At 44.4% G+C, this 14,881-nt stretch overlaps 1 long non-coding RNA gene and 1 pseudogene across 1 annotated transcript; one reads left to right on the top strand and one right to left on the bottom strand.

The window, feature by feature from the left end:
• The first annotated feature begins 387 nt into the window (after nucleotides 1-387).
• LOC148880755 (aluminum-activated malate transporter 12-like) lies at nucleotides 388-5,060 on the top strand (annotated as a pseudogene).
• Nucleotides 2,541-6,132, bottom strand: LOC148880754 (uncharacterized). Its single transcript, XR_016104647.1, has 3 exons — nucleotides 5,452-6,132; nucleotides 4,301-4,883; nucleotides 2,541-4,023 (listed from the first exon to the last, which is right to left on the bottom strand). It is a non-coding gene; the product is annotated as an uncharacterized LOC148880754 (long non-coding RNA).
• Nucleotides 6,133-14,881: the final 8,749 nt, after the last annotated feature.

Here is a 14,881-nt window from a genome sequence, read left to right as displayed (position 1 = left end):
GTCGTTCTTGATGAAGTAGACTGAAGTCCCTGCCGGAATCTTTATCAGATCTCCTCTTGAAGGACTCTCTCTCTGTTTCATGCCATGCCACAGGAGGGTCATGACCTTGTCCCCAGGTAACGAAGAAGACGGCATCAGCGTCCTCATGGCAAAATGTTAGAAAGGTGTGTTGGGGTTAGCCTTGACAGAGTCTTAAAAAGCTCTGTTCGTCGATTTGGAAATGTGAAAAGAGAGGGGAGGTTTCAGTATTTAAGAGAAACTTGTAAGGAAGGCTTCCCTAAGTTTTTTACCCTTAATCTATTTGTTCTCACCTAATTTTAACTATTTCTTGGTGAAGGGGGTTTCTCTTTCTCCTGTCGGCTTCCAACGACTCTTTCTGAAAGCAACAGACTTTAACATCCAACATCGCTTTAATGGAAGGCATGCGAATGATGCAAGGTTTCTGGTATTTCTTCACTTGAAGCTGAGTGAGATATATGAAGGAACACCGGCCTCTCAGTTAGAAGAGGGGGATTCACATAATAGCCCAAACTCTACAGCCCCTACTGGCCACCAACAGAGTTATAGAACCGAGTAACAAACACCTTCAAGAGACATTAAAACTGATTTCTGTACTGAAATTAGCTTATGAGCCATAAGCCGTAGGCCCATTGTTTGGAGAAAGCCATAAGCCGTAGGCCCATTGTTTTTCTGTCAGGAAATGCTCCCTAGTGATACAGGAATGGAGAAAGCCGGAAATGAAGTGAAGAAACAGATGCATTTAGGAAATGTTGTGGCAAAGATGAGAAGATTGCCTGGTTTGGTGTGGAAAAAGATATGGACGGTTGGTCAAGAAGATCCACGAAGAGTCATTCACTCTTTGAAAGTTGGGTTTGCATTGACAATTGTCTCCCTATTGTATTTATTGGAGCCACTCTTTAAAGGAATTGGACAAAATGCAATGTGGGCTGTCATAACTGTGGTTGTGGTGTTTGAGTTTACTGCGGGTAAGAGTCTCCATGAGATGGCTTTCGATCTTAAATGGGAATAAGAGACAACGGTGTACATAAGCACAAGCTTTTCTTGGAAGAGATATGTGATCTATGTTTCCTCCTTTTCACTTACCCATACTTGCTGGTATTTCAGGGGCAACTCTGTGCAAAGGATTGAATAGAGGATTTGGGACTCTATGTGCTGGGTCACTGGCATTTTTCATTGAGTATATTGCAAATGAGACGGGTCAAATATTTCGAACTATTTTCATTTCATTTTCTGTCTTTCTGATAGGTACTATTCTATCTCCATTTATTTAATTGATTTCCTTTTACTTTTAATTACAAAAAGAAAGTTTATTCTTTAGAATAAATATACAGTCGTTTTTTATTTAATGCTACATCACTGTGTGAACTTCGTTCTTCTCCCTCATAACTTTCTCAACTCAGTGTAGAGTTTGAACTTGTACAGGTGCTTCAGCTACATACGTGAGATTCTTTCCATATATAAAGAAAAAAATATGAATACGGTGTTGTCATTTTCCTCTTAACCTTCAATCTGATAACTGTTTCAAGTTACCGTGTCCACAACATAATACATATCGCACATGAACGCATTTATACCATTGCGATTGGTTGTGGTCTCTGCCTTCTCATGAGTCTACTGGTTTTTCCAAATTGGTCTGGGGAAGACCTCCATAAGTCCATTGTCTCCAAGTTTGAAGGGCTAGCAAGATCAATAGAAGGTATGTGAATAACAAAATCACAAAAGAAAAATGAATGACTCAAATTTGAAAATATTTCACCAGAGTCAAGTTAACTGGTTTTTCCATTACTCAGTTAAGTTAGACAAGTTTTTTTCTCATGAGCAGGTGACTCAACAGAGTCAACAAGAACTTGGCTGTTTAATGGAATTTCTTTATAAGAGCAAATAGAATACCATTCTAAGCAGATTTTACTTCTTGAAGGATGCTGACACCATTGCATTACCACCTAAATGTCATCCATTGAATATCATATCATTATTCCAATATTCAGGATCTCACATTCAGGTGGTCATGTATGCTTGAATCTGAAGCTAGGCAGCTTGGATTCATCCAGTCTTTCAACTGAAGTGTGTTTGTACATCCTTCTATTACCATCAGTATAGACCATTCTTTGTTAGCTTATGAGGGTGAATGATGCAGCTTGTGTTAATGAATACTTTCAAGATGAGAAAATTAAAACTAAATCACCAGACAACCACATTTTCAAGGGCTACAAGGCAGTTTTGGACTCCAAATCTAGTGAAGAGACCCTGGTAATTAATCTTTCTCACTATTGTCTGGTTTTAATTATAGTTTCAATTGAACAATGCCTAATACAAAGGTTGCTGTATCTTGTTGAATTCTGTATCATTAATTTTCTATTGCTTTTCTCTTCATAGGAAAACATATTAGACTGAATGTTTTGATGATTGAACAGTTAAGTTATTGATAGGGGCAATGACATTATGCATCAGGCACAACATGCTAGTTGGGAGCCAAGGCGTTCATTTCATTGTTACAGGGACCCGTGGCAACAATATGTAAAAGTGGGAGCTGCTCTTAGACATTTTGGATACACAGCTGTGACTTTACATGGATGTCTGCAATCTGAGATTCAGGTAAAGAATCATTCACTTGAGTCTTTAATTTTTGTGTATTTTAGCTTACATATCATCATCAGTTTCATTATCATCTTACCACTGTTCAATAACAATAATACATTGTGATTTTATCTCTTCAAGCTGAGGGATAGTGATGGCATGTGAGACCCATTAGTCTTAACCTGCAATCTTTGTACCAAGTGAAAAAGTATGTTGGGAACTCTGTCACAAGGTTCTTGTATTTTAAGCATTTAACCTAATAACATAGCCACGTGGCTTCCAAGGGTTTTTGTTTCATCCTCACTGATGGAGCGCGATCCGGCTGGTCTTAGCTATCCGCTGCCTTGCTTTCGAACGAGGTAGCAGGGATCCTGAAACGGGAGAGATGGGAAAGCTCCGGGGGGAACCCAGTGTAGAGGCTCCGAAGCTCAAGTTAGAATCTTTCAAAAGCAAGGTAATACCAGATAGCGCAAAGTTTTTGCATACCTCTCTTATCGGGGGGGCAGGGGGCTCTTATAGTCGCTTCGCGTACTCGTCCCGAGGCCCTTGTCAGATCGGGTATGATTACTCTGGCGCTTGTCAACTCGGCTGTCATCCATTCTGTTGAGACAGAACCGTCACTGCCTAACCGTCTAACTGGAGATGGCGGCGTCAGTGGCGGTGGTAGGTGGCCGTTTAGAGTGCGGCTGCCAAAACGTCATATCCCAAGTCAGTCAGGCGTGGTGCCCTCGGGCACGGAATTCCCTGGTGCCAGGCATGGTACGACTTGTTTGGCTTTGGTGCCTAGAAGATGATGCGAAGTGCTGAGCGAGGCGGTCTTGAGCTCGGAGGTATCCCGAACTGTAACAAGGTGGGTCAGTTCGGCGAAGTCTACCCCGAGCTGTTACAAGGTGGTAGTTCGGCGAAGTCTATCCCGAGCTATTACAAGGTAGTTCGGCAAAGTCTATCCCGAGCTGTTACAAGGTGGCAATTCGGCGAAGTCTACCCCGAACTGTTACAAGGTGGTAGTTCGGCGAAGTCTATCCCGAGCTGTTACAAGGTGGTAGTTCGGCGAAGTCTATCCCGAGCTGTTACAAGGTAGTTCGGCGAAGTCTATCCCGAACTGTTACAAGGCGGTCAGTTCGGCGAAGTCTACCCCGAGCTGTTACAAGGTGGCAGTTCGGCGAAGCCTATCCCGAGTTGTTACAAGATGGTAGTTCGGCGAAGTCTATCCTGAGCTGTTACAAGGCGCAGTTGGGCGAAGTCTACCCCGAGCTGTTACAAGGTGGTAGTTTGGCGAAGTCTATCCCGAGCTGTTACAAGGTGGGTTAGTTCGGCGGAGTGTGCCCTTGTTGCCGCCTAGGCTTGACCCCTTTTGCCGAGCCGTCGTTTCTGCCACGTGTCTCATAATAAAGAGGTCGGGCCAAATTTTCCTTTATCACTCACCTTACAAACCAAAAGAATAAGCACCATTTCATCACAAACTGTTAATTTTTTATTAATGAAGTATCTATAGCTATGCTCTGGGTAGATATTAATCCATTTAATAAGGGAATTCTATCTGTAATGGAGATATCAAGTTAGTGTGATCATCCTGGGATGTCATTCACTCAAAAGAGATGAAGAATCTATTAACCTAATAGATTCTCCAATTTATTGTAAAAATTTCGATCAATAGATAATTAGCATTCCTTTGCAAGAAAAAAAATGAACTTAACCTCACCTCTGGAAAAAACTTTGCCTAGTTTTGATATGACAGAATTTTGATACACTACTGATATATTTCGATGATTTTGTTTAGACCCCACAATCTGTTCTTGCTTTATTCAAGGACCCATGCATCAGAGTAGCCACGGAAGTTTCAAAGGTATTAATGGAACTAGCTGATAGCATTAGGAACCATCATTGCTGCTCTCCAGAGGTGCTGGCTGATCAACTTCAGGAAGCTTTACATGACCTCAATAATGCCATCAAGTCCCATCCTAGACTCTTCATTGCATCCAAACATAAAAGATTCAGTCAGAAGTCCTTCAAGGACTATGGGATCCCCTTATCTTCTGTCAAGACTGACTCATCAGCATTGCCAGATTGGCGAACCAAACAGGTCACTGATCATTCAGAGGAATCAGAGAGCAAATCTTTGGGGCGAACTTTGAGTAAGATCGACATTACTAGTCTTCAATTCTCTGAAGCACTTCCATTTGCTGCCTTTGCTTCTTTGCTGGTAGAGACAGTGGCAAGGCTTGATCTTGTTATCGAAGAAGTTGAAGAACTGGGCAGGAAAGCAAGCTTCAGAGAATTAAAACCTGGTGAAGAACAGATTACTGTGACTCGTGAGAAACTGCAAGCAGGGAAGGCTGTGGAATTGCAGACACATTTGAGTGCCAAGGGAACAGTCTGATATGGGGCTTAGTAATGCACCATAGGCTCCAGAGGAGCCTTAATTGGCATTTGAGGTGATTAATTTGTCCTCGTCCCTGTCAAAATAATATATTTATAAAATCCTAATTTTGAAGATTATTCTTTTTAATTTTTAGTTGAACATAAATATATACTATTATTTATTTGTATTACATGTGAACACTAAATTAAACAAAACTTATTTAATTTTATTTGTTAGCAAGACATGGGAAGATGGTGTCAAATGAAAGTTGAAAAGTGTCACTGCCCTGAGTGCCCTCAAAGCATAGATACCTCTCTGTAATTTTTCTAAATTATATATGTACAGTCACTTTTTTCACGGTGGATGTTAATACCACCTCATGCAAGGAGCACAACTGAGTCTGATTATTGATTATTCCAGAGTAAAAAAAGGGCAAATTAAGGACTAACTATATATTGACGGAAGGACTAAAATGTCTGTTTTGCCCTTACATTCAATTTACACGCAAGGACCATCCTTCGCCTGTGACGCTGTAATTTTCGGACGGCGGTGTAACGGAGAGAGGAAAAAGGCAGCAGAAGAAGAGAAGAAGGCCAAGAAGAAGCTTCCCAAGATCGGCGGAGAGAAGTCCGAGCAGTTCAAGAATTTGGAATCTCTAAGATCTGAAAAAAAAGCCCAGATTTGAGATTTGAAAGATACTCAAATCTGACAGATACTCAGAAGCGGGCATTAGCATTGCAACACAGAACTGATTTTTTCTTTCTCCTCTGCTGCGAGAGCTTCCGCTTCTTCTTCTCATAGCTGATCCCCCTTCCCTTGGCTTGCAACTCACGAGCCTCACATAAGTAGAGCCTCACTGCTCGGGCATGGCTTCCGGCTTTCCACCGTGCTCCTCAAAGGCAGCTCGGAGACGTCCGATGAGAGGATCGAGGCTTCCCCAAGCATGACGAAGTGGGCGTGGACACGGTGCAAGGGGATTCGTATGGCCGAAGAAGGGGCACATTTGGGTGTGGACGATCTTCCCGAATTGGTTGAGATACCGCAGCCGCTGCACCTGGAGAGAGAGTGGAGGCACGTAGTTCTTTAGGTATTGGTCGAAGGTAGCCGAAGGTATTCTAGTCTCGATGCTTCTGCCTCTCACTGAGACAAGATACTTTAATAAATACTTTTGAACTTTGGTTACCTTCTAGCCCCATAGTGTTTCAAAGTATCGAAAAGTTTAAAGTATAAATACTTTAATAAATTATAAAAATATATCAACGATATTAAGTATAAGATTTCAATAATGTCTATATACATTAAATTAATATATTTTAATGGTTTTACGAAAAAATATATTGTAGCTAATTATAATTTAATTAAAAATCCTATGCTTAATTATAATTCTTAAGTTTTAACATTTTATAGGATGGGAAAAATTCAATTCTCCTATTCAACCATAAAACATACATTGGTACAACTTCTATGTGAAAATAATAATTATTAAAGAAGAAATTTCAATTAATCTATGGATATGATAGATCATCCATAGATTTATAATATATTCAATTGTGATCAAATGATAAAATATAATTAATTAATATTTATTTTTTAATTCTAAAAATATAAAAAATATTAAAGAAGAAATTTCAATTGCTCTATGGATATGATAGATAAATCCATAGATCTAAAACATATTTAGTCTTTATATGCAAAGAAAATATTGCATTTTCAAATTTTTTGTTAATTTAGATTTTCCCCAAATATCTTCATGAAATTTCCATAAATTTACCGATAACACAAAAAAAAATTGTGATTTTGAATGTAAGAAATGTAGATCAACTTAAATTTAAACATTAAAGAAAAAAAAAGAAATCACAAGATATTATGAAAATTTGAAAAAATTTACCTATTTTTGCCATATTTTTTCAAATTTTGAAAAATCTTTAAAAAAAATAACGATTCACATTTGTTTCTTGGAAACTTTTGCAAATCTAGCACTCTATGAATGAAGTATGGTGTTTGAGTCATTTGGGGGTGAAATAAGGCTTATTTCGAGGAAAAGAAACTTGTTTTTCCCTTTTTATTTTGTTTAGTTTTTGTCTGTATCTTTTTCATCAATTATCAATAGTGAAACAATAAGAGTATACTTAGTCAATTAACTAAACCATAAGGAAAGTTTAAGAAATTTGCCCTAAAAAAAACAATATGACTTTTGCTATGTGGCAAAATTTTTATTGATCTATAACTTGTTACATGAAAAGGTAATGATGTGAAAAATGAGTCAACTCATTATAGGGGTGAAACTTGGGTTGGGTTAAGTTGGGTTCAGGTCAAACTTGAGGCAAGGATACCTCATCTAGGGGTGTAATTCAAGTTGGGCGGGTTCAGATTTGGCATTTCGTTAAATTTGAATGGGCTTGGTCTGGTTCAATATAAATTAAGGGTAAATTTCTGAAATCTCCCTTAAAATTTTGCATTATTGATGAAACCTCCCATGAAGTTTGGCAATAGCAATTACCTCTCCTAAACTTTTTGAAACAATTGCAAGTAGACCCCCCCTATTAGAATTCTCTAAAAAGAGGCACAAAAATGTCCAAAATACCCATACAATTACTAGTGAGGTTGTTTTCTAAAAAAAATAATACAAACTTTATTAAAATTATAAGAGAGAGAGAGAGAGAGAGAGAGAGAGAGAGAGAGAGAGAGAGAATTTAAAGTTGTAGCTTTACCTTTGAGCAAGGAGAAGTGATTGTAATTACCAAACTTGAGGGGAGGTTTTAAGTTTTAACAATAATCCAAAACTTTAGGGGAGGTTTCAGCAATTGACCCTAAAATTAAAATTATATAAAGTGGATGATTAAGCTTGGCTACCCTACCCATGAGTCTAACTCGACCCATGTTCTCAAGTTGGGAGTTGTCCCTAACAGATCTCTAATTATTTCGAATCAATTCAGCGGTCCAACCAGAATTTTTTAGGGAGAAGTACAAATCAGCCCAGCTTAGAATTTACTAGGCCCAAAGTACAAGGGGAATGCATCCTGACCGTGAATTGATGTCAAATTCACGGGCAGGATGTGGTTTATAAGGGGGATAGGGCTAGTTGTAGGGGGGCTGGAATTCAGAATCCTGCATCGTGTGTCTCTGTGCTTTTCTCAATTTTTTTATGACTTCTGACTTACATGCATGTGGTTGAGTTGGCGCCTAGCAGCTTTGATGGGCTCTTCAAACCCTTACTCTAACATGCACTGTGTTCTTACCTTTCAATTTTAGTTTTCTTTGATGCTTTTGCACGCATCATTGAGAGCAAGGTTCAAAATATCGATACATTCACTCTAGGCCCTTTTTTTAGCTTTTTTTTTTTTCAATCTAGTTCAGAGGGGTCAGTTTAAAGCCCCTCTTCCCAAAACAACCCAAAACACCCACTATAGGGGCATATTGGGAAGCCACTGATACAATATGTATCAAAATTTTGAACATTGGTCGAGAGTAGCAGTGATGGTTGGAGAACAAAACAGCAAACTAGGTTAAAGGTCTACTGAATGGGCCTAACTAATCAATCGGTGAAGATCTGCACGTCTTTGTCTATTTTCTAATATATTAAGATGACTAGTTTGATGATCACCATTCATTTGTCTATGTTATCATTCTATGTAGTTACAAACTTGTGAATTTTGCCACAGTTAGACCAGTCCGATGAAGGAAGATTTGGCCCGACCTCACGGTTATGCGACACGTGGCAAAAGCAATAGCTCGACACAAAAACAAGCCTAAGGCGCGAGCACCAAGGGGAGAAACCAGCGGTCCGTACTCCCCACTAGGGGCCCGAACTCACCCTTGGCCCCAAACCAGAAAGTAATCCAAACTGGCCTGCCTTGCAACAATTTGGGGTATACTTCGCCGAACTGGCCTGCCTAACAGTTCGGGATACACCGCCGAACTAGCCTTCCTTGTAACAGTTCGGAATACACCTCGTCGAACTGCCCTGCCTTGTAACAGCTCGGGACACCCCTCGCCGAACTGAACTGGCCCTATACATAGCTTCGAACTCAAGACTTCGCCTCGCTCACCACTCCGCTACACCTTCAGGGCACCAAAACCAAACAAACCGTACTATGCCTGACACTGAGGAAGTCCGTACCCGAGGGCGCCACCCCTGACTGACTTAGGATCTGATGCTTGACGACCGTACTCTAAACGGCCACCTGCCACCACCTCCGAACACCGCCATCTCCCGTTAGAGAGACGGTTAGGCAGTGGCGCTTATGTCCCAGCAGAAAGGACGGCGGCGGAATTGACAGACGCAAGGGTAATCATACCCGACCTGACAAGGGCCTCGAAGCGAGTGCGCGAAGCGGTTATAAAAGGCCCCCTGCCCCCAACAAACAAGGTATGTGAACTTTGCGCTATTTGGTCTACACTTTGCCTTTGAGAGATTACTGACTTGAGCTTCGGAGTTATCATATCGGGTTCCCCCTGGAGTTCTCTCATCTTTCATGTTTTAGGCTCCCCGACGCTCTAGCTCAGAGGCGAATTCGTTGACAGCTAAGACCGGCCGAATTGCGCACCATCAATTGGCATCGTCTATGGGAAAGCTTCTAAAAGCCTCCCTCTAAATCTCTTTTACCTACCCTTCTTTCAAAAACTCCAACACCAAAATGGCCTCCTCCAGCAATGTCGGACGTGGAACCGAAACAGCCACTACCAGAGAACAACTTCATGTTTCGGCGGTGTCCATTGGGCAGTTCACCATCCCCCTTTCAGTGGATGGGATCCCAAGTCTGAATGTGCCAGAAGTGGTGGCACCTCTGAACACTCCCTCGCTGAACGTTCCCCTTCCACTCCCCATCGAAACGAACTTCGCGGAACCAATTGATGTCCCACTAGCAGCCCGCCAAAACCAGCTAGATGACCTCATGCAATGCATGCGGGCAATGCAGGTCCAAATGCAGCAATTCCAGCAGCACCAACTCCAGCAACACCATGTGTTGCATCACCTCTCCCAACACCATTATCAACAACAGTTCCCTCAGCTACCCTTGAACCAACCACTGCTTCCACCCCGGCACCCCGTTTCAAAGCCGGTCAATGCCTCTCCTCAAAGTGGACGACCTCACCAAGGAGAGGCATCCCGACCATAGAACCCCCCTAATAGTCAAGCCTCATCCCCGGGCTGGAAGCAAAGAAAGATCACCCCCGCCTCGCAGCTCGCAGGTGAGTCAGGAACCTCACCCACGAAGTCACCCCGGCGCTCCAAGCTCGAATTCCCACTCACGGAGAACTGCTTCAGTGCCTTAGCAGCAGGCCAACATTCCGGGCCCGTCGAGCTCGGCAACACGGAGGCCAGCAGCGCCAGCACCAGGCCCACTCAAAGAAGGCACCGGCGAAGTCGTCGAACTGCTACCCTTGTGCTACCCGAGCTCAAAGGCAAGGAAGAAACAACCTCGGGCGAGGTAAAAACCGTACCCATTCTCTCAGTTCCTTCCCCCCTTTCAGCAGAACTTTTGGCAGTCCCCTTGCCTAGACATTTCAAACTCCCTTCTTTGGACAAGTATGATGGGTCCTTTGACCCCAACGACCACGTCGACGCGTTCCAGTCGCAAATGCACCTCGCTAGGGCAAGCGAGTCGTGCATGTGCGTGGCCTTCACCACCACCTTCAGAGGGGTGGTCCGCACCTGGTACCGGAACCTAGCTTCCAGGTCAATAAGAAGCTAGCCCCAGTTCGTGCAGATCTTCACTGTGCACTTTGTTACCAGCAAAAGGTGTCCCAGAACCGAGGAAAGTATCTTCGGGATAATCCAAAGAGAGGGAGAATCCATCCGGATCTACATCAAACGGTTCAATGAAGCATGTTTGCAGATCCCTCGGTTAGACCCCACGGTACAGCTCACCGCGGCCAAAAGAGGGGTGATGCACAAAGAGTTCAAGTGGCAAATGGTGGCCAGCCAGCCAGCAACCGTGGCCGACTTCCTCAAGCTCGCGGACAAGTTTATGAGAACAGAGGAAGGGATCAACCAGAGAAACGAAGGCGAGGTTGAAAAAAGAAAAAGAGAAGGCGAGCCCTCCAACCCTGGCGACAGAAGAGGCTAGAACCGAGAGGCGAAGCCAAGCTAGCCGTCCCGAGCTCCCTTAGCAGTTCGGACGGATTACACGCCATTGAACACAAAGCGGACCAAGATCCTGATGACGATCAAGGATGCCCCTTACATAAAGTGGCCACCTCGCCTGAAGAGCAACCCCAACGAGAGGAACAAAAATTTATATTGTAGTTTTCATAAAGATCACGGTCATAGCACCGAGCAATGTAATAATCTCCGCGGCGAGATAGAAGGACTCATCCGTCGCGGGTACTTAAGAAATTTTGTACATTATGACAATAGTAATAAAGCAGGTCGGCAAGGGGAACACGGGAAGGATGTCCCCGAGCCGAGCAACAGACCGGTCGAAACCTTGCAGTGACCTCCCCTAGAAGAAAGGCCAGTCCGGGGAACCATCCACATGATAGTGGGCGGTTCGGTGGTGGCCAGATGCACTTCGATGGCGGCAAGGACGTCAGTTCACGAAGCAACCCGAGAGGAGCAAAACCCTTCCAAGAGGCTGAAGAAGGAAGAACCAATCTTTTTTACAGAAGATGACGCGCGAGGTGTTCACTACCCCCACGACGATGCGCTCATTATAAAGCCAAGGATCAGCGACTTCGAAGTCCAGCGTGTATGGTAGGATCAGACAGTTCGGCGAACATCCTACTCAAATCGGCGTTCGACTAATTGCAATTGCAGAAAAGCGAATTGAAACCCGCACACACTCCTCTGGTGGGCTTCAGTGGAGAGGAAGTCAGGCCCCTGGGGAAGATAACAGTACCTGTGGAAGTCGGCACATGGCCATGCGCGGTAAGACTCAACCATGATTTTCTGGTGGTCGCGACACCCTCCCCATACAACGCCATAATAGGGCAACCAATTACGCATATTCTGCATGCTATAGTCTCCACCTATTATCTGGCAATGAAGTTCCCAATGGACTTCGGTGTGGGGGTAGCGCGGGGTGACCAACTTGAGTCCCGCAAATGCTATGTCGCTGCCCTAAAGGGAAAAACCAAGGCAGCCGACGACCTCGAACTGGAGCGGCTTGCGGAGTAGGGCGAGGAACGAGCTTCGCTCACTGAGGAAACAATCACAGTCCCGACCTCGGCTACAGATCCGATGCGAACACTCCAAATCGGTGCCTCCATCAAGGAGCCTTTGCGAATTAAACTGGTAAGTTTCTTACTCCAAAATTTAGATATTTTTGCATGGTTCGCGGTAGATATGCCCGGTATTGACCCTGGCCTTATAACTCACAAGCTTAACACTGACCCTGTAGTCAGACCCATTAGACAGAAGAAATGCAACTTAGCCCTGGAGCACTGGAGGGCGGTCGACAAAGAAGTTGAAAAGCTCCTCGCATCGGACTTCATAAGGGAAGTTCATTACCAGTGCTGGTGAAAAAGGCCAACGGCAAGTGACGCATGTGCGTCGACTACACCGACCTGAACCGAGCTTGCCCAAAAGACTGCTTCCCCTTGCCCCGAATTGACCGCCTACTGGACGCAACATCGGAACATGAGCTGCTAAGCTTCCTAGACGCCTACTCAGGCTATAACCAGATCAAGATGGACCAGTCTGACCAAGAAAAAACCAGCTTCGTTACCGAGTTTGGCCTGTAATGTTACAAGGTCATGGCCTTCGGGCTAAAGAATGCTGGTGCGACCTTTCAAAGACTTGTAAATAAACTTTTTCGGCCTTTAATTGGCACAAAAATCGAATGTTATATAGACGACATGGTCGTCAAAACACAGTTTTTGCGAGAATTAATAAAAGGCTTGGATTCTGTCTTTCAAATTCTGCGTCAATATAACATGAGACTAAACCCAAACAGGTGTGTCTTCGGTGTCACCTCGGGTAAGTTTCTAGGGTACATTGTCAACCGGCGCGGTATTAAGGCCAACCCTGACAAAATAAAGACCATCCTTGATATGATACCACCTCGGAAAGTAAAAGAAGTTCAAAGGCTAAACGGCCGCATAGCTGCTCTGAGCCGCTTCATGTCCAAGTCAGCATACCGCTGTCTGCCTTTCTTTAAGGCAATCAAAGGCAAAGGGTTCGAATGGACTCGAGATTGCCAGCTCGCGTTCGACGAGCTAAAGACTTACCTCGCCACAGTACCAACCTTAGCCAGACCCGAGGAGGGTGAGGTCTTAGAACTGTATCTCTCAGTGAGCGACGAGGTGGTCAGTTCGGTATTAGTAAAACAAGTAGACCGGGTCTAGCGGCCCATCTATTATGTTAGTAAAATTCTGCAGGGAGCAGAGACGAGGTACCCGCAGATAGAGAAAATAGCCTACACACTAGTGATATCAGCTCAAAAAACTCCGCCCGTACTTCCAAGCTCATACATTCGTCGTCTTAACCGACAAACCCCTAAGGCAAGTCTTGCTAAAGCCCGAGGTCTCCGGTAGGCTGGCGAAGTGGGCCATTGAACTCAGTGAGTACGATCTCCAGTACAAACCACGGACTGCAATTAAAGCCCAAGCTTTGGCAGATTTTATCGCCGAGTGCACTTTCAGCCACGAAGCCCAACAGGTCGAGTCTGAGGTCCCCAGTTTGGGTGAACCCGGAACTCCCGAGCCAATAGAGTCTAAACCCCGTGAAGTAGTAGCCAGTGTGGCATCTCTCTTGGTCAGGCGAAACGCGAACTAGGATGAGGAGCCTTGGATCCTTCACGTAGATGGTTCCTCGAACCAGCAATACAGTGGGGCTGGAATAGTCTTATGCAGCCCTGACGACACAAAATTGGAATACGCACTACGCTTTGAGTTCGCGGCATCTAACAACGAGGCCGAGTACGAAACACTGATAGCCGGGCTGAACTTAGCGCAAAAAGTAAGAGCAAAGCACTTGGTCATCTACAGCGATTCCCAACTCGTGGTCAACCAAGTCACGGGCGAGTATGAAGCACGCGAGCTCTCTATGATCGCATACTTGGCGGAAGTAAAAGAGGCCCTGCTCAACTTCCAGTCACACTTCATTAGGCAAATCCTGAGGTCAGAGAACACTGAGGCCGACGCTCTATCCCGGCTAGCCAGCACAAGTCACAACAACATGAGAACCGTGTACATAGAGAATTTACCTCGGCCTAGTATTCTCGGGGGGGCAGAGGAGGTCGCTCCTATCCTCGAAGCAGAACCGAGCTGGATTGACCCACTCGCGAGCTTCTTGATAGACAGAACCCTCCCTGTAGAACGCAATGCGGCCAAGAGGGTGTAGCACCAGGCAGCCAAATACGTCATAATTGACGAACGGTTGTACCGACGGTCTTACACGCTCCCCTACTTGCGTTGCCTGCGACCTGCCGAAGCCGAGTTCGTACTTCGCGACACTCATGAAGGCCTATGCGGCGAACACCTGGATGGCAGAGCACTCGCCCAAAAAGCACTTCGACAAGGATACTACTGGCCAACGATGAAGGCAGAAGCAGTTGAGCTCGTCAGAAAATGCGACAAATGCCAGAAGCACGCCAATATCCACCATCAGCCTGCTTTCGACCTCAAATACCTCGCCAGCCCGTGGCCCTTTGCACAATGGGGCATCAACCTCCAGGGGCCATTCCCGCCAGCAACAGGAGGGAGAAAATCCCTAGTTGTGGCAGTGGATTACTTCACGAAGTGGATAGAAGTCGAACCTCTGGCAACAGTTACGGCCCGAAACATACAGAACTTCTTTTGGAAGAACATAGTATGTCGTTTCGGGTTACCTCGAGTACTAATTTCCGACAACGGCAAGCAGTTCAAGGACATAAAGTTCCAAGAGTGGTGCCAGAACATGGGGATTCAGCAGAACTTCACATCATTCGTGCACCCGCAGGAAAATGGTCAGACCGAAGTTATGAATAGAGCCATCCT

This window comes from Nelumbo lutea, chromosome 1 (genome assembly GCF_056320005.1).
Source record: "Nelumbo lutea isolate HS-2025 chromosome 1, American lotus-T2T, whole genome shotgun sequence".
Taxonomy (NCBI): Eukaryota; Viridiplantae; Streptophyta; class Magnoliopsida; order Proteales; family Nelumbonaceae; genus Nelumbo; species Nelumbo lutea.
The sequence above is the reverse complement of the archived record's forward strand: the minus strand, read 5'-3'. Positions and strand labels throughout refer to the sequence as shown.